The following is a 14,938-nucleotide window of genomic DNA, read 5'->3' as shown; positions in this document are numbered from 1 at the left end:
GAATGGGTCTAGGAAGTTGTTTGATGTCTCAGTGAGAAATCCGATTGCTCACCACCCAAGTGAAAAAATGATGATCAACAAGAAGACGGGTGAAAAAGAAAGGTTTGGGACCCCGTAATTCATTATAGCAATTAACACTCTTGGGGCCTTGTCACTAACATTAACTTGCTTGAAGGATTTATGCAACTAGTGTGGGATCCCGGAGGCTATTATAATTACAAACACTGGTGGGGATTCCTGGATGAGTTCAAGCACAAGCCACCATGACAAGGAGCTCACCAAATGTCCAACTTAAGGACTTTAACTAAAAGTGCTAGGTGGGAGACAACTCACCATGGTATGATCTTTCAATTTTATCCTTAGTTTTATTTTATTTTATTTTTATTAGTGTTCATTCATAATTTCTGAATAGTCATCTGCATTCTTCATTTTGCATTCTGCATATTAAAAAAAAAAGGGGCAACCCACGCTTGCGCGTAGGCCACGCGTGGGTGTCGATTCCAAATTTTGCGATCCCATCCAACGAACAGAAAGTTGTGATGGAATCGTGCGGCTGGTGTGCTCTGCACACAATTTGACCCACGCGTATGCGTATATCACGCGTGCGCGTCACTTGCAACCTTAGCAAACCACGCGTACGCGTCGCTAACGAGCACGCGTGGATATGGCAATCGGCGTATATGGGTGATTGACCCAAGAGTTGTGCTGCCCTCGCGCTAGAACTGTGCTAGAAGCACAAAATCACCCCACGCGTACGCGTCCCTGACGCATGCGCGTCCCTGACGCGTGCGCATCCTTTCGCTTTCAGACCACCCACGCGTACGCGTGGGCGACGCTTACACGTAAAAGGGCCAACTCAGTTTTCACACGTACGCGTGATGCACGCGTGCGCGTCACACCCTATTTTTAAATTCTTACTTCTTTCTTCTCTCCTTTCTCCTTCCTTCTTCCTCCTTTCTTACTTTCTTCTTCTTCATCTCTTTAACTTCTCATCCTTCTTCACTTTCATTCTATTTTACTTAATTTATTTGCATACTTTCATTCATTGTATTTTAATTTTTTGCATATTTTTATTTTCTTCTCTAAGTTATTATTTCACCATTGGTGTTAAATGTTCTTATTCAACTGTTACATCTTTTCTTGCATTATGTTGGTGCTTCGTGACTTGTTTTACATTGTTGGGTGATATTAATTATCTGTCAATGGCAATCTTTTATGATACCTGTACTTCTTTTGCATTGACATGAAGTTATATTGTCTTTCATTACCTACTATCTCTTCCCCATTGTCGCAATTTTGCACTATCGATATGCCATGTGCTTCTACTGTCTCTCACTTGCATGTTGTAGCTACCATGTACTTGAGACTCTCGTTGTTTGGCATTAACCCACCCATATTTTATTTGTTTTCTTATCTTTATTTATGGGTTACTTTTCTTCTTTTCCTCTTCTTTCAGGATGGCCACCAGGAAGGGAAATGGAAAATTTTTACATGGGGCGATAGACAAGTCCATCTGCACAATCTTTGGAGAAAAGTCTCAGTTGGATCAACCCGTCCACTTGCACATCTTAGCATGCACCAAGGATGGTGCAATCTTTAAGTGTGGGGAGGTCGATACTGACTTCCGTGGGTTAGTTAGTTCCTATTTCAACGCCAATGTTTAATTTTCTATGTTAAATTAGTTGTTGCATTTGCATGTTTGAGTGCATGTTTGTTGATTTTGTGCATGTTCTTCTACCACTACTTGGTTGAAGTAATAAATTTCTTTTCAAGACCCCTTTTTATAGTATTTCACTAATTTAAATTGAAAATTTGTGTTAAACTTGTTTGAAGATTGTAAATTGGAACATGAATTATAGCTAAGAACACACAACCTGTGAGATTTGAGCTTAATTACATGGTTATATTATTTAACCATAATATTTTATTCTTGTGTGTTTTCTTCTCTATGACTGCAATTTATATTTTGTTCCATTCTATATATCCATTGTTTAGTGTATTTACATGCTTGCATATGATTGAGGCCATCATTTGTTATTAGCTCACTTATCCCAAATAGCCTACTCTTTCAATGGCCTTTGTTTGCCACCTTGAGCCTTTTAACCCCCATTTGTTCTATATTTAACCACATCACTAGCCTTAAGCGAAAAAATAATTAATTACCCCAATTAAATCTTTGGTTAGCTTAAGATAGAGATTGTGTGTCAATTAAGTGTGGAAAACTGTGGGAACTTGAGTTGATGAAAGTGTACAGTGTTTCATTGATAAAATATTGGGAATTTGGGTACCTACTCATGTGAGACCAGAAAAATTAAAAATCCATATGCATTGATATGTTATGCTTACTTTTATATTTTTAATAAAAAAACCAAAAATATTCAAATAAATAAATAAATAAATAAGGGAACAAAATTACCCCAGTGTTAAGTTTAATAAAAGATCAATGCATATCTGATAAAATTAAAGAAAAGTTGATACATGAGTATGTGATGCAAAAGTGGGACTTTTGGGTAGCTAGGCATGATTTTAGAGTTACATATAGAGTGTGCGTGTATGTTAGGTGAGAGCTTAGGTTAGTCAAAGATTCATATTATAGCTCACTTGGCCATACATAAATCCTCACCCTTACCTTAGCCCCATTACAACCTTGAAAAGACATCATGATGTTTGCATTGGTATACTAAATATTTGTTGATTAGTTAGATGAAGAACAAAGTTTAGAAAGCATGATTAGAGAAGAGTAGAGTGAATTAACCCTAGACACTTGAGCGATTAGAGTGCATATACACTACCAGTGAGGGTTCAACACTTGATTCTATGTTCCCTGCTTTCATGAGCTATCTTCTTACAAGTTTACTTGTCTTTTATTGTGTGATTTGAACTAGTAGAATCTGATTTATGTTTGTTTTAGAGAATTTGTTTACTTTAAACCAAGTAGGTAGAAGTATTTTTGCATTTAGTTACATTCATATAGATAGGTTACATTTCATAAGTTTTACCATTCCTCTTCACTCCTTTATTTCTTCTCCTGAGCTTAGCATGAGGACATGCTAATGTTTAAGTGTGGGGAGATTTGATGTACCACTATTTCGTGGTATATTTTGTACTTAATGGAGTGGATTTTATCCACTATAGACACAAGAATTGAGGAGGATATTGACCCCGCAAACATAAGGAGCACAACACATCCCTGTAGAGTTACCAGCCTGACCTCTTCATCTTCAAAGGAACATAACTTGAGTTATAGAGGTTCAAATAATGTGATTTAGGTGGGGTTGAAAAGCTGACATCTAGAACTTTCCAAAGATATATAATACTCTATAGTGGATATTAAATATGGAGGTGAAAAAGACCATTATTTCAGCATTGCAAACCTGGGCGTGGCACGCCAGTTCTAATGGCTAGAGAGAAAGATTTAGTGCATCATTGAAGGCGTGACATGCCAAGAATGGGCGTGGCATGCCAGTTTCACAACACAAGGGGCGTGGCACACCAAGAAGGGGCGTGGCACGCCGGGGTAATTGACAGACTGACCTATTCACCTTCAAATGGGCATAACTTGAGCTACAGAGGTCCAAATGAGTTGATTCGAGTGGCATTAGAAAGATGACATCTAGGGCTTTCTAAAAATATATAATACTTTATAGTGGACATTCAATTTGAGGTCTAAATAACTCCATCTATTAATCATTGCAAAGTGGGTCATACTCTAAAGAGCAAATTCAAGTGGGCGTGGCACGCCAACGTCTTCCTGCAGCCCCCAACCTCTAACCAAGCCCACTCCAACTCTCATTCAAGCCATAATTGTCAACCAATCAAAACCATAAGAAGCATCGAGAATAGTTCATTTTCATTTCATTGTAATTTGCTTTCAATTTTATTTAAGTTTGTAATTTAGGAGAGCCTATATAAAGGCCTTAGTTTCATACAAGTGGGGGAATCATATAAAATTCTGGATACACACTCCATTGGGGGAGTGGGTCTTCGGACCCCTCCTTCCACCCTTCTTTTCTCCTCTATGTTCTTCCATATCACTTTGTAAATATTTTTGTTACTAACTCTTTCCATTGGGAAAGAGAGCTCTATTGCAATTTAATGGATTAATTTATTTTTCTTCTTCTTCTTCTCTTCATCTATCTTTGATTTGCTAGAAGGAATTTCGTTCTTCAAGTTTAGCATTCAATCATCTTGGAAAAGATGTTGAATGTAAATTGGGTTTCATGGGAACCTTAGAAGAGGAAACATGAAACCATGCTTGAAATTCCTTCTCACACTTGAGTAGATTTAGGTTTTGGGTTGGATATTGTGACATTTAATCTACCCATTATTTAGATCTATGAGAATGTGTGGTATAATTAGGGACCAAGCTATATCTCTCTTCATGAATAACTAGACCAAGGAATTGGCTATTGATCAAGAATTGAGAGATTGAATCACCAAGAAATTGGAGTTCAATCACTCATGATTACCAAGAGGTCAATGAGTTGCATGATTGAAGATGAGATGAGAATATGATTGGTCCGGAGAATGCAATACCTCTTGATTCCAATGCCCCTTTTTCCTTTTTAGTTCTAACTATTTACTTTCCAGCACTTTACTTTGTTGCACTTTACTTTTCTTGCCATTTACTTTCTTGCACTTTATTGCTTTCCTTTACTTTTATATCATTTACATTTCTTGTTGATTATCTCTCCTTAATGTTTGTCTAACTAGAATAATCAATCAACCATTGCTTGCTTAATTTGTTAATCTCTGTGGGATTTGACCTCACTCTTGTGAGTTATTACTTGACGACAATTCGGTATACTTGCCGAAAGAATTTTTCTAGTGATACATAAATTCCCATGATCAGGATGATGCTAACGAAATGTCCCACTGAAATGTTTTCAGAATGGGTACAATTAGACATCTTCTATTATGGACTTTCAGACATGGCTAAAGCATCTTTGGACCACTCAACTGGTGGTTCCATACACATGAGAAAGACCATTAAAGAAGCTCAAGAGCTTATTGAGACAGTTGCCACTAATCAGCATCTGTACTCAGCTGCTGAGACTTCTATAAAAGGAGAGGTTAAGGCAGTATATACTGAACCAAACCCTCCAGAGAAAGATAGCCCATTGACTCAACAACTACATGCCTTTGTCCAGCAATTACTGGAATTACAAGAGGCTTTACGAGAAACTCAGGTTTCTAACAAAAATGTAGAAGCCCAGTTGAGTCAAACAAGGCAGCAATTATCTAAGCAGATAACAGATGAATGCCAAGCTATTCAACTGAGGAGTGGAAAAATATTAAAAACCCAACCTCAGTACAATAAGAACGAAAAGCCCACAGAGGATAACCAGGTCTCTGCACAAGATGACTCTGGAAGTTCAAACGCCCAGGGAGATATCACTCTTGGCGTTGAACGCCAGGAAAGGGCAGAGACTGGGCGTTCAAATGCCCAGGGAGGTATCACTCCAGGCATTGAACGCCAGGAAAGGGCAAAGACTGGGCATTTAAATGCCCAGGGAGGAAGTATTTTTGGCGTTGAACGCCTAACAGAGGGCAGTGTCCCTGGCGTTGAACGCCAAAAAGGGGGCAGCAACAAGGGCATTGAATGCCCAAGCATAGGAGGACATTCACATACTGATGACAACCCTCCTAAGCAAGCCAGTAACCCCCTTCCTAACACACATGGCATTCAGCCCTCATCAACCAAGATTGATGAGTACAAGGCTAAGATGCCATTTTCTCAGAAACTCTGTCAAGAGGAAAAGGATAAACAGTTTGCTAGCTTTGTGGAATATCTCAGAACATTAGAGATCAAGATTCCTTTTGCAGAGGCTCTTGAAGAAATACCTTCTTATGCAAAGTTCATGAAGGACATCTTAAGTCATAAGAAGAATTGGAGAGAGGCAGAGACAGTCCTCCTCACTGAAGAGTACAGTGCAATCATTCAGAACAGCTTACTGATGGTAGGAGTTTTGTCGCGTCGGTATAGAATTTCACACAAAATGAATTCTCGTTGCAAGTATAGTTCTATACCAAAAAACAATCCTCCCAATAAAAAAATTTGTTTTGTCACAAGTACAAACCCCAATAAAAATTAACCGAAGTATTTAGACTCCAGGTCGTCTCACAAGAAATTTCAATGAAGTGGTCAATTATTGGCTATGAAGGGGCAAGGGGGTTTTGGTTTATAAGAGGAACAAGAAAAGGTAAATCAAGCAAGTGATTAGAGGAAGCAAGATAAAGAACTCTTGGCTAAAACTTAGGTAATTGAGATCACCATCCTTGTCAACAAATTAAATATTGATAATTATAAGGAACCAAGCTCATTAAGTCTACTCACTAAAGCCTTAAGTATGCAATGTCTACTCCTAGGCTTGGAGTATATCAAATGGCTTGATCAACATCTATCCATAAGTCCCAATCTAGCTACTAATTAACTTAGTAATAGGCTAGAGTCAATGATTATCAAATTGGTCTCCAAGGGTTCTAGAATTACCAATTCAATGAAGCCCATGGACTCAAGATCACTCAATCCCTTTAGCCTAGGCCAAGGATCAAGAGAACTACTCAAAAACTAGTGAAAGTATTCTATTAAACACCTAATGTGCAATAAAAGTAAACATCACAAAATGCTAAAATTAAGGAAACCCATAACTAACACAAGCAAGAACTCAACAATATCAATGAAGATAAACATAAAAGAGATATAGAAACATAAATTTGCATTAAAAGGAAATTAAATCCACAATGTTCATCAACATAAAAGATAGCAAAATGAGAATTTAACATTACAACTAAGAAAGACAAGATGTAGAAATGAGAAATTATAAAAGAAACAAGATGAAATCAAGTAATTAATTCAAGATCCAAGACAATTTAACCTAATCCTAACCTAATTCTAGAGAGAAGAGGGAGCTTCTCTCTCTAGAAAACTCACTAAAGGCTCATGTTGACTAACTAATTGCTCCCCCTTTGCTTGGACTTTAATTATGCATGAAATACACTCAGAAACAAGTTGGATTTGGGCTTGGACAGCTCAGAAATTGCCCCAGCGTTTTGCCTTTAAGTGGGTCACGTGTGAGTATCGGCGTGTACGTGCCATGTGCGCGTGCGCGTCAATTGGCTGTTTCTTCATCTACGCGTACGCGGCATGTACGCGTGCGCGTCTCTATGCAAAATCACTTCTACGCGTGTGCGCCTTGTACGCGTGCGCGCCCATCGATGCATTTTCAATCTTTGTTTCTTCATGCATTCTCCACTTTGTATGCTTTTCTCATCATTTAATCCATTCAATACTTGCCTTATGAACCTGAAATCACTAAACAAACACTTCAAGGCATCGAATGGAATTAAAGTGAGTTAAAATCACCAATTTAAGGGCCTAAAAAGCATGCTTTTACACTTAAGCACAATTCAAGGGAGAATAACAAAACCATATTATTTCATTGAATAAATGTGGGAAAAGGTGATAAAATCTCCTAAAATAAGCCCAAGATAAACCACGAAATCGGGGTTTATCAAATCTCCCCACACTTAAACTAAGCATGTCCTCATGCTAAAATCAAGAAAGAAGCAAAGGGTATCAACATTTATTCAATGCAAACTAACTAAATGTAATCTATCTATATGCAACCTATTTACATGAATGCAATGGCTTAGTCAAAATAAATCAATCTCCAAGAATACACATGCAAGAACAAGGGCTAAGGCATTGGTATGCAAAATTGCTACTCAGGTTGTGAATTGTTGTTCGAAATTGATTCCCTGGCAATGGCACCAAAAACGGATGCACAGAACCATGGTCTAAACATATCTTCACAACTTCGCATAACTAACCAGCAAGTGCACTGGGTCGTCCAAGTGCACTTCCTCTGAACTTCTGCTTTCCTGCTATCTTCATCCAATCAGTCTTACTCCTTTCCATGGTTGGCTTTATGTGATACATCACCATTGTCAATGGCTACTTTCGGTCTTCTCTCGGGAAAATGATCCAAATGCCCTGTCACGGCACGGTTAATCGTATGGAGGCATCACCCTTGTCAATGGCTTCATCTTATCCTCTCAGTGAAAATGGTCAACACACCCTGTCACGGCACGGCTATTCATCTGTCGGTTCTCGATCATGCTGGAATAGGATTTACTATCCTTTTGCGTCTGTCACTAACGCCCCGCAATCGCGAGTTTGGAGCTCGTCACAGTCATTCATTCATTGAATCCTACTCGGAATACCACATACAAGGTTTAGACTTTCCGGATTCTCTTGAATGCCGCCATCATTCTAGCTTACACCACGAAGATTCTAATTAAGAGATCTAAGAGATACTCATTCAGTCGACGGTAGAACGGAAGTGGTTGTCAGGCACGCATTCATAGGGAATGATGATGATTGTCACGTTCATCACATTCAGATTGAAGTACGAATGAATATCTTAGAAGCGAAACAAGATGAATTGAATAGAAAACAGTAGTACTTTGCATTAATCTTTGAGGAACAGCAGAGCTCCACACCTTAATCTATGGAGTGTAGAAACTCTACCGTTGAAAATACATAAGTGAGAGTCCAGGCATGGCCGAGAGGCCAGCCCTTAAACGTGATCTAAGATAGCATACAACTGATCAAAGATACCTAATACAATAGTAAAAGGTCCTATTTATAATAAACTAGCTACTAGGGTTTACAAAAGTAAGTAATTGATGCATAAATCCACTTCCGGGGCCCACTTGGTGTGTGCTTGGGCTGAGCTTTGAGTGTTGCACGTGTAGAGGTCCTTCTTGGAGTTGAACGCAAGCTTTTGTGCCAGTTTGGGCGTTCAACTCTAGTTTTGGCTCCTTTTCTGGCGCTGGACGCCAGTTTGGGTAGAAAGCTGGCGTTGAACGCCAGTTTAAGTCGTCTATTCTTGGCCAAAGTATGGACTATTATATATTTCTGGAAAGCCCTGGATGTCTACTTTCCAATGCAATTGGAAGAGCGCCATTTCTAGTTCTGTAGCTCCAGAAAATCCACTTTGAGTATAGGGAGGTCAGAATCCAACAGCATCAGCAGTCCTTCTTCAACCTCTGAATCTGATTTCTGCTCAAGTCCCTCAATTTCAGCCAGAAAATACCTGAAATCACAGAAAAACACACAAACTCATAGTAAAGTCCAGAAATGTGAATTTAACATAAAAACTAATGAAAACATCCCTGAAAGTAACTAGATCCTACTAAAAACATACTAAAAATAATGTCAAAAAGCGTATAAATTATTCGCTCATCACAACACCAAACTTAAATTGTTGCTTGTCCCCAAGCAACTGAAAATCAAATAGGAGAAAAAGAAGAGAATATACTATAAATTCCAAACTATCAATGAAACAGAGCTTCAATCATATGAGCGGGACTTATAGCTTTTTGCCTCTTGAATAGTTTTGGCATCTCACTTTATCCATTGAAGTTTAGAATGATTGGCATCTATAGGAACTTCAGATTTTGAATAGTGTTATTGACTCTCCTAGTTCAGTATGATGATTCTTGAACACAGCTTCTTTATGAGTCTTGGTCGTGGCCCTAAGCACTTTGTTTTCCAGTATTACCACCGGATACATAAATGCCACAGACACATAATTGGGTGAACCTTTTCAGATTGTGACTTAGCTTTGCTAAAGTCCCCAATTAGAGGTGTCCAGGGTTCTTAAGAACACTCTTTTTTTTTGCTTTGGACCTTGACTTTAACCGCTCAGTCTCAAGTTTTCACTTGACACCTACACGCCACAAGCACATGGTTAGGGACAGCTTGGTTTAGCCGCTTAGACCAGGATTTTATTCCTTTAGGCCCTCCTATCCACTGATGCTCAAAGCCTTGGGATCCTTTTTATTTGCCCTTGCCTTTTGGTTTTAAGGGTTATTGGCTTTTTGCTCTTGCCTCTTGGTTTTAAGAGCTTTTGGCTTTTTCTGCTTGCTTTTTCTTTCTATATATATTTTTTTCTATTTATTTTTTTTGCCTATTTTTTTTTCTGCAAGCTTTGTTCTTTGCTGCTTTTTCTTACTTCAAGAATCATTTTTATGATTTTTCAGATTATCAAATAACATGTCTCCTAGTCATCATTCTTTCAAGAGCCAACATATTTAACATTCTTAAACAACAACTTCAAAAGACATATGCACTGTTCAAGCATACATTCAGAAAACAAGAAGCATTGTCACCACATCAATATAATTAAGTTAAGTTCAAGGATAAATTCGAAACTCATGTACTTCTTGTTCTTTTGAATTAAAACAGTTTTTATTTAAGAGAGGTGATGGATTCATAGGACATTCATAACTTTAAGACAAAGTTACTAACTACTAATGATCATGTAATGAAGACACAAACATAGATAAGCACATAACATAGAAAACAAAAAACAGAGAAAGAAGAACAAGGAATGAATCCACCTTAGTGATGGTGGCGTTTCCTTCTTGAGGAACCAATGATGTCCTTGAGCTCTTCTATGTCTCTTCCTTGTCTTTGTTGCTCCTCCCTCATTGCTTTTTGATCTTCTCTTATTTCATGAAGCATGATGGAGTGCTCTTGATGTTCCACCCTTAGTTGTCCCATATTGGAACTCAATTCTCTTAGGGAGGTGTTGATTTGCTCCCAATAGTTTTATGGAGGAAAGTGCATTTCAGGCATCTCCGGGATCTCATGGTGATGAGCTTCATACGCCTCTTGAGCTCCATGAATGGGCTCTCTTGCTTGCTCCATCTTTTTCTTAGTGATGGGCTTCTCTTCCTTAATAGGAATGTCTCCTTCTATGAAAGCTCCAGGTGAGTAACATAGATGGCAGATAAGATAAGGAAAAGCTAGCCTTGCCATGGGGGATGACTTTTCGGCTATTTTGTAGATTTCATTAGAGATGACTTCATGAACTTCTATTTCCTCTCCAATCATGATGCTATGAATCATGATGGCCCGATCCACAGTAACTTCAGATCGGTTGCTAGTGGGAATGATTGAGCATTGAATGAACTCCAACCATCCTCTAGCCACAGGCTTGAGGTCCAATCTTCTTAGTTGAACCGGCTTGCCTTTGGAGTCAATCTTCCATTGAGCTCCTTCCACACATATGTCCATAAGGACTTGGTCCAACCTTTGATTAAAGTTGACCCTTCTAGTGTAGGGGCGTTCATCTCCTTGCATCATGGGCAAGTTAAACGCCAACCTCACATTCTCCGGACTAAAATCTAAGTATTTCTCCCGAACCATTGTAACATAGTTCTTTGGATCCGGGTTCTTACTTTGATCATGGTTCTTGGTGATCCATGCATTGGCATAGAACTCTTGAACCATTAGGATGCCGACTTGTTGGATGGGATTTGTTAGAACTTCTCAACCTCTTCTTTGAATTTCATATCGGATCTCCGGATACTCATTTCTTTTGAGTTTGAAAGGGACCTCAGGGATCACCTTCTTCTTGGCCACAACATCATAGAAGTGGTCTTGATGGGCTTTGGAGATGAACCTTTCCATCTCCCATGACTCGGATGTGGAAGCTTTTGTCTTCCCTTTCCCCTTTCTAGAGGATTCTCCGGTCTTAGGTGCCATCAATGGTAATGGAAAAACAAAAAGCTTATGCTTTTACCACACCAAACTTAGAATTTTGCTCGCCCTCGAGCAATAAAAGAAAGAATAGAAGAAGAAGAAATGGAGGAGAGGGAGAGTGGGAAGTGTTTCGGCCAAGAAGGGTGTAGAGGGGTGTGTTGTGTGAATTTGATGAAGAATGGAGGGCTTTATATAGGGAAGGGAGGGGGGAAAGGTTTCGGCCATATGGGTGGGTTTGGGTGGGAAATTGGTTTTGAATTTTGAAGGTAGGTGGAGTTTATGAGGTAGGTTTATGGGGAAGAGTGGATGGATGTGAGTGGTGAAGAGGTGATGGGGAAGAGAGATTGAGGTGATTGGTGAAGGGTTTTTGGGGAGGAGTGTTTATGGGGTTGTGTGAAAGAGAGTGGTGAGAAGAAGTGAGTGGAGGTAGGTGGGGATCCTGTGGGGTCCACAGATCCTGAGGTGATCCTGTGGGGTCCACAGATCCTAAGGTGTCAAGGATTTACATCCCTGCACCCATTAGGCATGTAAAATGCCTTTGCACACAACTCTGTGCGTTCAGCGCCAGGTTGGTGCCCATTTTGGGCGTTCAACACCCATTTTGTTGCCATTTCTGGCGTTGAACGCCAGAACCATGCTTGTTCTGGGCGTTCAGCGCCAGGATGCTGCCCATTTTGGGTGTTCAGCGCCAGAACCATGCTCTGTTCTGGCGTTGAACGCCAGGCAGATGCTCCTCCAGGGTGTGATTTTTCTTCTGCTGTTTTTGATTCCGTTTTCACTTTTTATATTTATTTTGTGACTCCTCATGATCATGAACCTATAAAGACATATAACTAAGAAAAATATAGTTAGATAAATAAAAATTGGGTTGCCTCCCAACAAGTGCTTCTTTAATGTCAATAGCTTGACAGTGGGCTCTCATGGAGCCTCACAGATGTTCAGAGCATTGTTGAGACTCTCCAACACCAAACTTAGAGTTTGGATATAGGAGTTCAACACCAAACTTAGAGTTTGGTTGTGGCCTCCCAACACCAAACTTAGAGTTTGACTGTGGGGGCTTTGGTTGACTCTGCTTTGAGAGAAGCTTTTTCTGCTTCCTCTCCATGGATACAGAGAGAGATCATTGGGTTGTAAACACAAGGTTGTCCTTGTTCAATTGAAGGATCAATTCTCCTCTATCCACATCAATCACAGCTCTTGCTGTGGCTTGGAAAGGTCTTCCTAGGATGATGGATTCATCCTCTTCCTTTCCAGTATCCAGGACTATGAAATCAGCAGGGATGTAAAGGCCTTCAACCTTTACTAACACGTCCTCTACTTGTCCATATGCCTGTTTTCTTGAATTGTCTGCCATCTCTAATGAGATTTTAGCAGCTTGCACCCCATAGATTCCCAGTTTCTCTATTAAAGAGAGGGGCATGAGGTTTATTCCTGAACCAAGGTCACACAGAGCCTTAAAGATCATGGTGCCTATGGTACAAGGTATTATGAACTTCCCAGGATCCTGTCTCTTCTGAGGCAATGTCAGTTGATCCAGATCACTTAGTTCATTGATGAACAAGGGAGGTTCAACTTCCCAAGTATCAATGCCAAATAATTTGGCATTTAGCTTCATGATTGCACCAAGAAACTTGGCGGTTTGCTCTTCAGTAACATCCTCATTCTCTTCAGAAGAGGAATACTCATCAGAGCTCATGAAGGGCATAAGGAGGTTCAATGGAATCTCTATGGTCTCTAGATGAGTCTCAGATTCCTTTGGTTCCTCAGAGGGAAGCTCCTTATTGGTCACTGGACGTCCCAGGAGGTCTTCCTCCTTGGGATTCACGTCCTCCTCTCCCTCATTGGGTTCGGCCATTTTGCTTATGTCAATGGCCTTGCACTCTCTTTTTGGGTTCTCTTCTGTATTGCTTGGGAGAGTACTAGGAGGGATTTCAGTGATCCTTTTACTCAGCTGGCCTACTTGTGCTTCCAAATTTCTAATGGAAGACCTTGTTTCATTCATGAAACTCACAGTGGCCTTAGATAGATCAGAGACTAAGTTTGCTAAATTAGAAGTGTTTTGTTCAGAGTTCTCTGTCTGTTGCTGAGTGGATGATGGAAAAGGTTTATTATTGTTAAACCTGTTTCTTCCACCATTATTAAAGCCTTGTTGAGGCTTTTGATCCTTCCATGAGAAATTTGGATGATTTCTCCATGATGAGTTATAGGTGTTTCCATAAGGTTCACCTAAGTAATTCACCTCTGCTATTGCAGGGTTCTCAGGATCATAAGCTTCTTCTTCATAAGTAGCCTTTTGAGTACTGTTGGATGCAGCTTGCACTCCATTCAGACTCTGAGAAATCATATTGACTAGCTGAGTCAATATTTTGTTCTGAGCCAATATGGCATTCAGAGTATCAACTTCAAGAACTCCCTTCTTCATAGGCGTCCCATTATTCACAGGATTCCTTTCAAAAGTGTACATGAACTGGTTATTTGCAACCATGTCAATGAGTTCTTGAGCTTCTGCAGGCATTTTCTTTAGGTGAATGGATCCACCTGCAGAAGTATCCAATGACATCTTTGATAGCTCAGATAAACCATCATAGAATATATCCAGGATGGTCCATTCTGAAAGCATGTCAGAAGGACACTTTTTGGTCAACTGTTTGTATCTTTCCCAAGCTTCATAGAGGGATTCACCATCTTTTTGTTTGAAGGTTTGAACATCCACTCTAAGCTTGTTCAGCTTTTGAGGAGGAAAGAACTTGGCTAAGAAAGCCGTGACCAGCTTATCCCAAGAGTTCAGGCTATCTTTAGGTTGAGAGTCCAACCATATTCTAGCTCTGTCTCTTTCAGCAAATGGGAAAAGCATGAGCCTGTAGACTTCAGGATCTACTCCATTAGTCTTAACAGTATCACATATCTGCAAGAATTCAGTTAAGAACTGAAAAGGATCTTCAGATGGAAGTCCATGAAACTTGCAGTTCTGCTGCATCAGAGAAACTAATTGAGGTTTCAGCTCAAAGTTGTTTGCTCCAATGGCAGGAATGGAGATGCTTCTTCCATGTAAATTGGAATTTGGTGCAGTAAAGTCACCAAGCATTCTCCTTGCATTGTTGTTGGGTTCGGCTGCCATCTCCTTTACTTGTTCGAAATTTTCAATCAAGTTGTCTCTGGATTATTGTAATTTGGCTTCCCTTAGTTTTCTCTTCAGAGTCCTTTCAGGTTCTGGATCAGCTTCAACAAGAATTCCTTTTTCTCTATCCCTGCTCATAAGAAAGAGAAGAGAAAAAGAAAAGAAGAGGAATCCTCTATGTCACAGTAAAGAGGTTCCTTATTGTTAGTAGAAGAAAAGAAGAAGAAAATATGAACTCAGAGAGAGAGAGGGTTCGGATTTTT

General features: G+C 39.6%; 1 non-coding gene across 1 annotated transcript; it reads left to right on the top strand.

The window, feature by feature from the left end:
* The first annotated feature begins 14,171 nt into the window (after positions 1-14,171).
* LOC112760703 (small nucleolar RNA R71) lies at positions 14,172-14,279 on the top strand. The gene has a single exon (XR_003181132.1). It is a non-coding gene; the product is annotated as a small nucleolar RNA R71 (small nucleolar RNA).
* The last annotated feature ends 659 nt before the right edge of the window (positions 14,280-14,938 follow it).

This window comes from Arachis hypogaea, chromosome 16 (genome assembly GCF_003086295.3).
Source record: "Arachis hypogaea cultivar Tifrunner chromosome 16, arahy.Tifrunner.gnm2.J5K5, whole genome shotgun sequence".
In the NCBI taxonomy this organism is placed as follows: Eukaryota; Viridiplantae; Streptophyta; class Magnoliopsida; order Fabales; family Fabaceae; genus Arachis; species Arachis hypogaea.
Note: the sequence above shows the minus strand (reverse complement) of the source record. Positions and strands in the feature narration are given on the sequence as shown.